The sequence below is a fragment of the Triturus cristatus genome, chromosome 3_2, assembly GCF_964204655.1.
Source record: "Triturus cristatus chromosome 3_2, aTriCri1.1, whole genome shotgun sequence".
Lineage (NCBI taxonomy): Eukaryota > Metazoa > Chordata > Amphibia > Caudata > Salamandridae > Triturus > Triturus cristatus.
This window is the reverse complement of record NC_140584.1, coordinates 865,046,112-865,060,704: the sequence shown is the minus strand read 5'-3', so window position 1 is coordinate 865,060,704 and position 14,593 is coordinate 865,046,112. Positions and strand designations below refer to the sequence as shown.

General features: G+C 43.3%; 1 pseudogene across 1 annotated transcript in view; it reads left to right on the top strand.

The window, feature by feature from the left end:
* The window catches only part of LOC146858338 (gap junction delta-2 protein pseudogene), a 72,254-nt pseudogene extending 59,111 nt beyond the window's left edge, over window positions 1-13,143 (top strand). The window contains exon 2 of the transcript XR_014979685.1: window positions 8,419-13,143. The product of XR_014979685.1 is annotated as a gap junction delta-2 protein pseudogene (transcript). The remainder of the gene's footprint in view (window positions 1-8,418) is intronic.
* The last annotated feature ends 1,450 nt before the right edge of the window (window positions 13,144-14,593 follow it).

Genomic DNA, 14,593 nt, shown 5'->3' with positions numbered 1-14,593 from the left:
CCAGAGCAGTGTGGCTGAAAGTTTTTTATTGCTGGTAGAAGGGCAGGGCAGGAGGCATCTCGGAGAGAGAGAACAACATGGAGGTTGTGGGAAAAAGGTGCTGTGATGTGGCCAGCAGTGTCTGCATCATAGCCCTGTTTTTGTTATGTTGGGTGAGTGCAGGCAAACAAGCACAACGAAAGGGTGGAAAACAACAACAATGGTAAGGAGGGAGGGGTTGATTCATAGCAAGAAGGATTTTTAATGAAAAGCACTATGACGCCATCTGAGCACTTGTTTTTGTTATGGCGGGTGGGGGCAGGGGCAACACAGACAACCGAAGCACAGCTGGAGGGAGCATGCAACAAGACAGACAGCAGGAGGATGACGGGTGGAGGCAGGCAACAAGATGGACAGTGGGGGAGGCAAGTAACAAGATAGACAGCATGAGGAGGGTGGGGGGCAATCAACAAGACGGACGGCAGAAGGGGGCAAGCAACAAGTCAGACAGAGGGAGGAGGGGGAAGGGGCAAGCAACAAGATAGACAGCAGGTGAGGGCAAGCAACAACAAGGAGGGCTGGAGGGGTCAAGCAACAACTCAGAGGGTGGGAGGGAGCAAACTACAACATGGATAGTGGGAAGGGCCATGAAGGGGGCAAGCCAATGCATGTTAGGCTGGAACCATCCTCATAGATAGCCCTTTTCAATTTATCTACATTGCTTGCCATTGCAATCTTCGGTTGAACTAGGACAGCAGTGAGAATGCAAATTACATAACGGAAAAGTACATCAGAGTACTTAGGGACCTATTGCTTCTTTACAACTCCATTGGCCCAAAAGGGTCTACAACTGCTTGTGGGGAGAAGACTCGAGGTCAAATTACAAAAATGTCCATCCCTGGGACCGACAGGAACTGAGAGTGAGTGAACGGGGGTGAATGAGCAAGTAAGTGAAAGTAATCTATTATGCCATCTGGGCTACATTTCCAAAAGCATCAGGATTGATGGCAGGGGGTCATATTCATCCTCTGCTGCCCCCTCTTCAAGCTACTCATTGTAAATGGTCCTGCACACCATAAACACAAGCCAAAAGCCAATCAGCTAAATGTTTTTCAACCACATGCACCAGAGAGGACCTAATGTTGGTTCCAACTTCTTCACCTTGTGGGATCGAATGGAGCTCTAAGGATATTATCTGAACCCCCTCTTGTAAATGCATATGCTCTGTCCAGTGACACTCTATTTGGCATCTGTGGCACTATCGTACGTGGATATAGGAATAAGGGCAACTGCCCATTGAGGTACCTGGTTGGACAGCCATATACAAAAAATAAGGTTCCACAAACGCCCATCAATTACTGTAGCCCTTTTATCGAAAATTATCAATGTATGGATGTTCTGCTTGCATCAGTAGTATTAATAATTTTGATTACTTGCATATTTTACGCACTTCCAATTAACTTTATAATATGTACACACATTCGGTAAACATTCAAATGAATTACATTCCAAATGCAATTCACATCACCAAAGTGAGACCCACGTGTGTTTGTGACAATTATTGGCAGCATTGTAAACTTATGAAAAAAAGAAACACAAAAAAAAGAAACATACAAATTAGATAAAGAAATTAGGATAATATGTGATAGGATTTACAGTTCTATTATTAAAATAACGTTTTACAAAAACAGCATTTTTATCCCCACTGTTAATGCTACTGACCACAAATATTCAGCCAATCCATTAGTTAGTGGTTGTTTAGAGTTCAATCCATTACTGTCTCAAGTCTCTCTCGAGACTCTTTAACACTGCATGTTTCGACCCCTCAAAGATGGGGTGACTAATTAGCAACGTCTGCATCTGGACTTAGTATTTTAAAGACACATCTGCTCTAAACCGAAGGATCCATCAGGACCTTTTGGCATTGGGTCTTCTATTTTCGAATTTTCCTGTGGATTGATGGGTGCCATTGTGTGGATACCTGTTCAGTGAATCACTGAGATTCATTTATTTATCTATTTGAAAAGTTTTATAGCGCTGGCTAGACCTGGAGGTATCACAGCGCTTTAAATGAGATAGGATATTGGTTCAGAACATTCTTACATGTGGTTGATGGTGTCTGTGTGGGTGGTGTTGGGCTACCGCAGCCTCTATCTAGTGAAGCTTAGCTTGGGTGGACGAGTGTTGTCGCTATAAATCAGAATAAAGCTGGAATATATTTCCAAATTCAGCAAGATTGGTGGCAGTGGTCATATTTATTCTCTGCTGCATCCCTCTTCAAGCTTTTCATTGTAAATAGTCCTGTAGACCACAAACACAAGTCTAAGGCCAATGAAGGAGAAGTGCTTGATTACCCACAATGAGCCAAGGAGCGTCTCATGTTGGTGCCACCTTCTTCACTTTGTGGAAACATGTGCAGATCCACAGAGCATTTAGGAGTACCCTGTGCTAAATGCATATGCCCTATGTCAGGCATACCCTTTCTTCGCTGGGCATCGGGTGAATTATCTTGCATCGGCATAGCAATACAGGTAACTGCCTATTAAGTACTATTGGGGAAGGAGTGCACTAAAAAACCATATACAAAGAAGGCGGCTCCAGAATTGTCCATCAGTCGCTGAAGACCTTTATCAGGAAATTACCAATATACGGACATGTTTTTTGCATCAGTTGTATTCATCATTCAGATTATTTTTATATTCTAAACACATCCAATTATCTTCATTATAAGTACACACAATTTTTTAAAATAGTTTTTATTAGTTTTTATCAAAACAAGTAAGTACAGCGATAGTTGTCACGTTAGTGGGGGCTGCAAGCTGATAAATGAAATTTCAATACTTCTTAATGAAAAGCAACCCCTGGTGGACAAAAGTAAAGTCTGAAAGCAGGCAAATTATACTCTGTCTCATAAAAGGGTTGCGGTGGGGACGCGGAAGGAGTGAAACTTTCTGCTCAACAGGGGTGGGTTCTCTGAACAATGGAAAGAGAGGAAAGATTCAGAGGCGGTGGCAGGCTAGTCCGCGAGTTTGGGCAACATCGGGGTTGGACAGGCGGGTTTCTGTCGTGGAGATGACTATGCTGCAAAGTGTCTGATTGTTAAATCTGTTCCGCAAGTGTGGCGGGGAGGGGTATAGGTAGTGTTGTGGGGGAGTCACGAAGAGGTGTATGGGGATGGCAATGAGGGTCTAGTCGGGTCAGGTAATGCTCACGGGGAGAAGTCATCATTTCGTGTAAGCCTGAAGAGTTGGGCGAGAAGAGTATCACATTCTTGAGAAACTGGGTGTTTGCGTAGGTGGCAAACCTCTTTATAAAGCAGGGCTTCCTCCTCAGCTTACCCCTCCTTACGCATCACCCCATGCAGTGCTGCTAATGAAGGCTTAGAAGAGGCGTCCATTGGAGGATTAGTGCCCTGTTGGGTAGTTAAAGCGCCATGCCTCGGAGCGCAGCTGCACCGTGCCACTTTTCCAACGTTGAAAGCAGGCCTCCCATGTGTAAATGTCAGTGAGTGTCATGACTTCCAGCGCTGCATCGTGGATCACCTGGCAATACATTGCAAGGGCCAGGGAGGACCACAGCATATGCGGAGATCGGCATCCGCTGAGGGGCAGTGGAGGCAACTGTTGTAACCTGCCTAATATTCTTCTTCCTTACATCTTTATCTCTTATTTCCATGTTGGTATGATCTTCTCTCTTTCTTTTCCCTTTCCCCCCTCCCCTTTTCCTCCCTTGGTAGAACATTGATGCTTGGAGGGGAGATTAGAACGTTGGGAGGTGTGGCGGTTGGAGCGGAGCTATCGAAGTTGCCTATACATGGTGCTGATGTTATAGCTTTCTTAATATTGAAGAAAGCTTGATAATATGCTGATGTGAGATCCAGCACCGAGAAAAATTTGGCACCCTTTATGACTGACAACATTGAGATTAGAACGTTGGGTGGTGTGGCGGTTGGAGCGGAGCTAACGAGAGCGTGGAACTGACAGGAAAATAAAGTCTTCTATCTATCTACATTGCGTAAGCCTTTTCACTACAGCAACGAAGGTCTGCTGCAGGGAAAACGCAATTGAGTTGTGCAGGGGTCAAATAGGTTTGACGCAGGATAGAGAATTGTATACATTTAATGCGCGCATTCCTAGAGACTTGTTGGGGGCATTCATTCCAGGGTTTGCTCCCATTCCATGTCATCCAGTGCCCTCCCGAAATCATCCTTCCATTTGCCCCACAGAGCTGACAGGGGAGCACAGGTGAGTTCCTGTTTAACCCTGTATAGTCATGTGATCAATGTTAAGCAGTGTTTGTATGACAGCGCGAAATTTGGGTTCTTCACTTGAGTGGACCAGAGGGTCTGACATGTATTACGCATTCGTCTGTAAGTGAGGAATCATCCCGGTGGGATACCGCAGTCAGATTGAAGTTGGGTAAAGGTGAGGAGGAGACCTTCAGTTCAGATGGTACCAATGGTGGTCAGCGATCGCTCTTGCCAGCTCCGCAATTCCAGCAGTGGAAACGCTGGTGCTTATGGGGGAGTGTGACATGTGTGGAGGTGCACTCAAGCAATACATTTGCAGGCCACTGACACTAGAAAGGACCCAGGGGACAGGGGCATGATTTTGAGGAGCAGAAAGCATCTTATCATGGTTGGCTTTAAAGGGCCAGGTCCATGGCAGGTCTCTCACAGGTTGCGCCCTGCTAACCAGCGAGCCACTCCTTGGAGCTATGCCACAATGAAGTAGGTCTCCATGGAAAGGGCACCCAGAACACCTCCATCAGCAGCAACTTAACTTTTTTCAGGGCTATTTGGTGGCACTTGTTTCCACAAATAAGGTCTCCTAATAGTGTGTCCAGGTTGCTGAAAAAGCCTGGGTAGAGAGGGTTATATGGAGGTGTGTAGAGTAGTAGAGACGTCTGGGTAAGATTACCTTTTTTGGCAGCGCTATCTTTCCTGTGGTGACCAGTGGCAAGTTCTTCCTTAAGTGCACTTGCGATTTTAATGCAGTCAGGGTGGCTCGCAGGTTACCTTCACAGAGGTCGGTTGGGGAGTGATAGAGGCATATACCAAGGTATTGGACCGCGCTCCCCTGAGGTGTACCCCCCACGGGGTTAGGCTTGCGCAGAGGATGTATACAAACGATTTGACCACTTGACCTGTAGACCTGCTGCTTGTGCAAATGTGTGAAGTGTGGCTTGTATGAGGGTGAGGTCAGCATGGACATGTTGGAGGTACAGGAGCAGGTCATCCACATAGAGTAATACAGTATGTGTCCTGTTGGCAAGAGTAATCCCCCAGACTTGGCCCTCACTACGGAGCCGGATGGCGAGTTGTTCCATTGCCATCGCGAATAGTAGGAGGGACAAGGGGCACCCTTGCCTAGTTCCCCGTCCCACAGGAAAAGAGGGCAAGATGAGGTGACCCAAACAAATCCAGGAGGAGGGTTTTGTGTATAAGAGCCCCATGAATTCTAATAAGCATTTGCCCACTCTCATGCGGTCCAGTACATGGAATAGGCAGTTCCAGGTAAGCAAGTCAAGTGCCTTCTCCAGGTCTATTATGAGGCAGGCTACATGTGGGAGGCATGTGAGAAACACACACCTGATGTTGTGAGATGCACTATGCCCGCAGTGTAAGCCGTTTTAGTCCAAATGGATAAGCCCAGGAAGAATCCGAGCATATCTGTTAGACAGGACTTTCCCCAAGATCTTGTAGCCGCTCCAGTATGGCAATTGGTCAGTAAGAGGACAGACTGGCGGGTCTCTATCAGGCTTGGGGATGGATACCAAGGCCGGATTTCGCTCTAAGCACTTGACACTGGATAATAGAGCAGTACTTCAGACAGTTCCTGACAAATATGTAACGTTAAATGCTCAAATTTTATATTGTGCTTTTATTGATTTTTCGACCGCTTTCGATAGTATAGATAGACCGACTTTGTGGAGAAAAATGGGGAATTTGGGAATCCCTTCTGATCTTCTCACAAAAATAATCTCCCTACATACAGCTATTTGGTGTAGAGGAATATACACCAATCAGAACATCGCAGCAGATAAAAATAAAGGAAATTAGTATACTGTGAAAACTGGTAAAAGTTTCCCAATCTTTCCCAGTTCAAGCTCTTCGCCTTGAGCTATCTATAACGGGAATATTTGTCCGAGTAATCTCACATATCATAAGGTGCGCATATAATCTCTTGCATGCAGCGCCAGACACATCAAGATATTTGATAAAACTGGAGACTTTTAGAGAGGAGGTGTTTCGGTACACTTTTAATAGGAACCTGCTAAAAGCCCTTGAGGTCTCACAATGCACTTTAGCACTTTTACAGGATTGGTCTCCAGCTCATCTGAAGCTCTTTTTAAAACATATGGCCCCAAGAATCAGTTATGAAAGGGATAAAGAATACTGTATTCAACTAAAGCATTATAAAATCTTTGCTGAGAAAATAGTATATAAAACACCTTACAGTTCCAATTAGAGCATGGGGCAAGGCGGTGTATCCCCCTATTACGATTGGGTATTCTCCCTTTAGCAACTTTTAGAGCTAAGTGGGAAGGCACAAATAACTCTAAAGGCATATGTGATCTACGCAAATGCGGCCAACAAGATCTGCATCATGTTTTATTAATTTGCCCCAACCCGAGATTGGTAGAGGCTAGACGGCGGTTTATATCGCCTATTCAGTTATGATACAATGCCATGTTATCTCAAGATCTAATTATGCTGTGTAACTCTCCTGCAAATGAATTTGTATGTCATCACTTATTTAAATTTTTTTAAAGTTTTTTTATGTTATTTTAAAAACATTTAATTTTAGTATTTCTATTAACTGTATGTTGTATAAATAGTACTCAGTTGTATAAATAGTACTCAATCATTTTTTATTAGAAATTCAATAGTTTTATTCAAGCCCCAAGAATAATAATTTTAAATATCCTGTTTGACATCTGCGGCCATGATCATCACATCTAGGCTGTCCCTATCAGCATCGGGGATTCGGGGGAGGGCAACTGGAATGCCTTCACTGTGTCAGCAGTCGCTGAGGGGGCACTTCGTAAATGGTGACGTAGTACCGAAGGAATGTCTGCAGGATGTCTTGTTGTGCATAGAGTGTGGCACCAGAGTGTGAGGTGATTTCCAGAGTGGGGCTCAAGTTTACTATAAATATACACATATGGTAAACATCCAAAACTTATTATCCAAATTTGGTTTCCATCGCCCAAGTGCCACTCTTGTGTACTTGTGACAATCATCAGCACTGTTACAAATGAACTAATGAAGAAATGAAAAACTGAAAAATCATTTTTTTAGAGAAACAGAAAATTGAATGCTGTGAAATGAGTATCAGATGTGATAGGCTATAGATTCTATTATGTATTGCACACTCAGGGTCATATGTTGAAAGCCCATTTCCCTTTCGCAAATCGTCCGATTCTCAAAATCGGCCCATTTGCGAACGGGAAAAAGCCTTTTGGGATGTATCATCCCAAAAGGCCCTCGCAAAATAGGGAATCGCTAAATTTGTAATTCCCTATTTTGCAAATGCATTTGAGGAATTGCAAATTGGGATTCCTTAAATGCAATGCAAGAAGCACCCAAGTTGTGCGATTTCACCTTAAGAAATCACAAGTTACCACCAACTTTAAGTTGGTGGTAATTTGCGATTTCTATGAAAAATGCACTTTTTGGCATTTCTAAAGTGCCATGTGGCGCACATACATGCCCCTGAGGGCATGTATGTGCGCCACATATGCACACATGCTAAGTTCAGGGGTGCATAGGGTGTCCCTATAACACCCTTGCACCCTTAAAATTGCATTAGTAATTTGTGAGTATCCAATGGGTACTCGCAAATTGCAAATGTCTTCCCAATCATTCCTATGGGCCTCTAGGCCCATAGGAATGAATGGGAAGACATTCCATAATTGCGACTCACAATTTGCGAGTCGCAATTAAGGAATGCTAAGGAATCGCAAAATATTTGCAAATTATTTACATCTTGTTTTGCGATTCTCAAATAGCGATTCGCTAATAATCAATATTTGAGAATCTCAAAAACAGTCTTTGATACATATGCCCCTCATTGCCTATGAAGAATTCCTGTTGAAATGCTCTTGCAATAATGACAAATAGTAACACTGTTTCTACCAAGTACTCCACATCTTTGGGCAGATATTAGTGGCGTGTTACAGGGAGATGAAGGGTTTTGTCCAGGATTCTGAATTTGATTGAGAAGGGAAGTCTATTTTAGAATTCTACTTTCTAGGTTTAAGAGAAGACAATTTAGCTACTAGACAACATTTCCTCCCATGAAATGAAGCATGCTGATACAAGACCGGAGCGGATTCTCTTTACACAGCGACAAACAGCCTTAGGCAGTTACCAATTACTTAGAAGTTGTTTTCATGAAACCTACTTGAACACTATCTTTCTCTTTTTATTCTTAGGTTTATAGATGGGTGATTGGTCGATCCTTGGCCGTCTGCTGACGGAAGTCCAGAACCACTCGACAGTCATTGGGAAAATTTGGCTGACTATGCTCCTAATCTTCCGGATCCTTCTTGTGACCTTGGTGGGTGATGCTGTGTATGGTGATGAGCAGTCCAAATTCACCTGCAACACTCTCCAGCCTGGCTGCAACAACGTCTGCTATGACAGCTTTGCTCCTGTCTCACACCTTCGCTTTTGGATTTTTCAAATTGTCCTGGTCTCAACCCCTTCCATCTTCTACATCGTCTATGTACTGCACAAGATCGCAAAAGATGAGAGGATGGAACTGGAACGGGCCTATGTACTTGAACTGTTGCAGACGTTAGCCACAAGGGAGCAACTGCAGGAGACTGGTAGCCTTAGCCAGGAGCCAGAGGACCACCTGGATGTCAAGTTGTCACCAAGGAGTGGGGAGAGATTGAAGGAGAGGCTGACAAGTGAAGCAGCGAATGATCCAATCCACCTCTCTGACAAAGTGTTGATCATCTACATTGTGCACGTGGTCCTCCGGTCATTTATGGAAATTGGCTTCTTGATTGGGCAGTATTATCTTTTTGGCTTTGAGGTTTCCCACTTATTTCGATGCGAAACATACCCTTGTCCAACAAAAACAGATTGCTTCATCTCTCGGGCCACTGAGAAGACTATCTTCCTCAACTTTATGTTTGGGGTGGGCCTGGGGTGCTTTGTCATGAACCTTGCTGAATTGCATTACCTTGGCTGGGTATATGTCTTCCGTATCCTGCTGGCTGCCTTCTCCAGCTGCTGCAACTTTAAGCGCAAGGAGAAGAATGCTATTGTTGTGTACCCTGAGCAAAATACTCTGCTGGCGCAGCTAAAAGACTCTATCCAGGAGAAGATGGTGCTCAAGAACTCTTGCAGTCTCTCTCAAGAAAAGATTGGCTATGCCTCCTCTCACCCGGCCACAATCTCTTTCACCAATGACTCCAGTGATCCACCTCCAAAGAGGAGCCCAGACGTCAAATCCAAACACGGCAATGTGCCGAAACTTGCCAAGAGCAAGAAATCATGGCTGTAGTTAGGACTGATGTAGAAAGAGGACACATCAACAAGCCTGGTAAATATCAGTGTGGGTCTCCTTTCCGTGCCAGAAACCAGTCAGGCGCCTCCATACCAGTGTTGTACCAGGATACTGTTTATTAATATCTATCAATAGACCCACGGTGACCTCAGACTGTGCCCTTTTTGGGTTATTTTTAATCTGTTTTGAAGGCATTCTTGGACTTGTAATCGTCTCAGTTTCCAGTTTGCCAAGCTAAAAATGGCAGAATGCCTTTTCAAATACATTTTTTAACCAGTGTGGGTCTTTGGGTGTTTCCTAAGAAGTTGGTGTGCAGTAATGTCAAGGAAAAGGTTCATAAAACAGCTTCCTGTTCTCTCTACAAACTGTAATTTCAGAAAAAACTCGTCTATGAGCCCCCACTGCCTCCGATGGGGTAGTTATCTAAAAGAAATATACTGTACGGTTTCTAAAAATCTTTCTGTCTGGTATTGTAATGGGAAGGGACATTTCATGACCCCACATACCTGAAAGAAGACCCATTGTAATGTATAAACTTAGCATACATGGGCAACTAGACTTTTTTTTTACAAGTGTAAAACTCCATTTGTAATTCACAAATGGTGGTTTTGCACCCACGGAAAAGTTTATTCAAGCAAAGATTTCGTGTCAGTAAGTTTGCTCCCCGAAGTGGAAACGGGGCAGTCCAGGGCTGCAGTGCTCGGTGACTTTTGGCTTATAATTTTGTGGGTGTTCACAAACTCCTTCCTCTCAGACCCTTTTCTATCCTGGAAACGGTTCAAAATGTATTCCTGAAAAGAGCAGCACTAACTTTCTTTCCAGGATCTCAGGGGGAAAGGAACAGCACCAGAATTATTGACTTTTAGGGGATGGGGTTTCACAACAGAAAGAAATAAACTCTGTATGGAGAAAAAAACAATACGAAAGTTAGCAAGTGCATTTGAACTTGCCCAGCAGATTTTCATCTGAGCAACTTTACACGTCTGACTTGTTCAATCACAAAATGTAATTTGCAAATGGTTTCCGGGAGAAACCCTTAGAACAAGTAATTGTTGTAGGCTTCTAGGTGTACTTCTGGAAACATTTGTGAATTTTTTCGAGTCACATATCTACAGGTCTTAGACCTGTGTTTGCAGATTTGTGACATTCTTGAGAATTGAGTCCACAGTTATTAGGGGGGGGGGGACGAAAGCCCTGGCGCGTTGTATGCCACTTTCTCTAATATGTTTAGGGAAGAGCGAGCAATGTAAGCGCTTCCCTGTTGGGCACCCATGTTACAGGCTTGCTAGTGTGAAGGGATGTCAAGAGCTTTCTTGCTGGAATACTCTTGTTTCACTGTTGAAGGTGTTTATAATCAAACATCTCTCTCCCATCAACAGGTATTTTCCAAATTATATCCGGTGCAGCGATTTTTGGAATAGTAGTTATGCAACTTTTAATTGCAGGCCATTCCTCTGATGGACAATTTCATCCTCAGGTGCTCAGTATTAGTCTTGCGTTTCTAGGAGAAGTTATACCAGTGATAACACCAGGATAGTAGGGACACCGCAGGTGACGGTATATACAGGGTGCAGTATTACCGCCCTATTCCAAGTTTTCCTGCTCAGAATAAGGCATAGCATGCATAACTGGAGGTTAGCCTACCAACTGCTACAAGCTTTGCCTCTTTCAAAAAGTGTTCCCCTGTTCACATTTAACAGGTCTTCTGTAGCGAAATGTGAAATATGACAATCACTTTATATGTTTTTTTTCTCCACACAACTTGTAATCCTGATTTGGGCGCAAACACGCTCAAATCTGGATTTCTTCGGGCTTGAAAATGCTCCCCTTAGTGGTCATTCCTAACTCGGTTATGGTGCTTCAGGATGCGTCTTTTGTCCACTGGTGCTTCCGTAGTTCAATGACCAAGGGGTTAGTTCATTCACTTCACTATCAGATGCAGCCATTGTCTCTTGAGTTCTATAGGGGCTATTGAAATCTGCTCTGTGTTGATAGGTTCATTGGGTCACATTTCATGATTTTGGGAAGAATTACTTTAATGTTATTAATTAATTTTTTAATACAGCACTAATATATTGCTGTAGTTTCGAAGAGCTGTAAAGACGTGTTGGATTTTCTTTCAACTCAAAGGTGCTCTATTTAGATTTACAAATCTCAGGGGACGCAAATCCATCCTGTAGACCTCGCCATCTCTAGACAGATGTATGCAGCAGGCACAATGACTCACGTGTCATGTATGTATCATTACTGCTGTGAAGCTACCTGCTATAGGCGTCTGCTATCGGCTATGTGGCTTTTTGCTTAGCATGTCTAGCTCTGTGGTGTCTGTTTTTGCAGTCAAGATTATGTGTCCTGGCTTCCAGCAGCTAATCTTCAATTTGGCTTTTGCACGCTTCGTTTGAAAGGTGTTCTGTTAAACAAAGCAACATTGAGACCCTTACAGGTGAGTAGTCGCACTCTATAAGCCATCTAATTGATTGGTTGAACATCAGGACAATAGCTGGTGATAATTAATACAACTTGAAATCTATCAGGCCAATGGACATCAATTTACCAACATATCAAGGCGAGCGGACGCTGATTCGCCAAGATCTCAGGGTTTGCAGATGTGACAATATGTATCTTTTGGCTGCAGATAACATTACAGGATTAACCTGTGTCCCATCTTTAGTCCCGAAGCACCCTCCTGTTTGCTGCTGAGTAGCTATGGGGAGGTTAAGGAGAAGGAAATACAGAAAGTAAACATGCCTCTTACATCATTGTTTGTGGCTGTTTCTGTCTGTCTTCCTGATCCCAGAGATTAAGGGAAGCAAGGACATTACCAGAGATTACAGCTCTACTGAGGCCCAAAATTAGACCAGGCTACAAAAAATGTATTTCTTTTCAGTAAAGAGATCTTTCGTAATAAAAATAATGTAAAATGAGAACTCTGACCACCTAATCTGCAACCCATCAACAATTTCTTTGGGAAAAATTGTTCTTTGGTAAATTTTACACTCCCCCTCCAGAAAAAGCAATCAATAAAACAGCAGTTTTATGTTAAGCTGGATCTCTGCAATTGATTATTTTGAAAACGTTGTAAAAAAAGTACAAAGAGCACATTGTGTGGGCTGTTCCCAAGAAATAAGCTGTATATATTGCAGTACATACCTAAATAGATATTGTCGACAGAAAGGAACAAGCAGACCCCTCTGGTTTGCAAATATGTTAGCTACCTCTATCCTAGGCTTTTCTTAGCCTCCAGCGCCATCTTTCGTTTTCAACTATAAATGCAGTGGCTATCTCTGAAAATTGCTGTCATCTTTAGACTTGCAAATAGCCTGGTGGCCCAGCTATTTATAAACATGTCTATATTTCTTCTGTGATACACACATAAACTAATTTCCAACACTGATCATTGCAAATAAAGTCGCAATCATACAGAGACAACATGTAAAAGACATATTTGTCCTATACACCTAAAGGCTTTTCACAAATTCAAAAGTCAGATCTATTGGCTTTGTTAGAGCTTGTTTAACTTTAAACGTGTGTATAAGTGGCACCAGGCACTGCCTGAATGGTTGCACCGTGTGCGACATGCTCGCTGGACCATATAACAGTGGCGCCATTTGTTCTAGTTGCCTGTCCATGCCATTGGAGATGCCCAGGGACTGCCCAGAGCCCCTATGAAGGACATTCAATAAATCTTCTTAGAAGAAATTCCTCAGGGCCACGCAAAGTGCGAACTATCTCTGACTGAGAGATTTGTAATTATGTCAAGTTCAAATTAATAAACGTCTATTGAAAATAAACCGGAGTGTGTGTTTGTGAATAGGAAGGCATCTGGCTGTATTTTAGTACCTACCAATTGGCACCAGGTTGTTTTTGTGTTTTGTGGAGGGATTATAGGTGGGTATCTGTAAGGCTGCTGGGTCTACACCTGTCATTTCATCCCTGTGTCACCTGTGGGTTAGGGGTGTGTCTGTAAGGATGCAAAGAGATGAATCCATGAAAGCAGATCACAGGCAATGAGTGCAACATGGCCCGAGGAGGTATAAATGGGTGGGGTGGTTAGGGCTGTTTGTGTGAAAGGATTTGGGGAATTGAGGTTTGAGGGGAGCCTAGTGCCTGCCATCATATACCAGACCATGTGTATCACCTTTGCTTTCTCTTATCTGAACCAAGAGCGTATCAGTCATGTTCTGCATATCACAGCACCATGACAAAGACAGTCAGGTGTCGCTCCAAACTACCAAAAATGTCCTGATAGAAAGTCACACATAACACTCTTTATAGTGGAGAACGAGGTGCCTGCCTGGCCACCTCCAACAGGTTGACCTATATCACCAGTATTTCAAGCCAACACAGAAAATAGGAGACACAAAATAACTCAGACAAAGTTGTGAAAATGCTACACCTTAATTTGGATTGAAAAACACAAGCTATGACCAACTTTGTATTAACAAATGAGTAAGCTAAATTAGTAGGAAATAAGCCCCTAATATTACATTTAAATATATGCACTCCCTACCAAAAACAGTAACATGAGGGTAACAGTAGTAGGATTTGTGGTACCTAAGCCTCCACTAAACCGATGCACTGCCACATCCCCTCTCTAGGTTGAACCACGAGCAACCATTTCCCACTTGAACTTGTTGAAATTCCATTTGAAATAGTACAATGTGCCCATGTGAATCACAGATACTTTGCTGCTACCAGCTGATCCACTAAGGAACATACTTATCGAATTCGGTTGCAACAAAGACCAACTTTCACCAAGTCATAGCTTGGATGAAGAGAAATCTTTTCTTCCCTGCTGCTGGATTCAACAAAGGGCCAGGTGGTAAGGTGAGAGGTGTGGAGCTTGCAAAGTACAATGGCAAGTAATGCATTAAGCGAGCAGTTTGCTCCGGGACGGGAGAATATTGAAGGAAGGAGAGCAGCCTGGAGCACGTCTGTCCGTCTCCTTCTGTTTTGCCCATTTTACAGAAAAACACGTGGACACAAGATACCTTATTTACAGAGACATAAATGACACTACAGCTTAGGATGAATATAAAGTAAGCCACCACTGAACGTATTGTAGTCGCCAGTAACATTAGGACCAATAC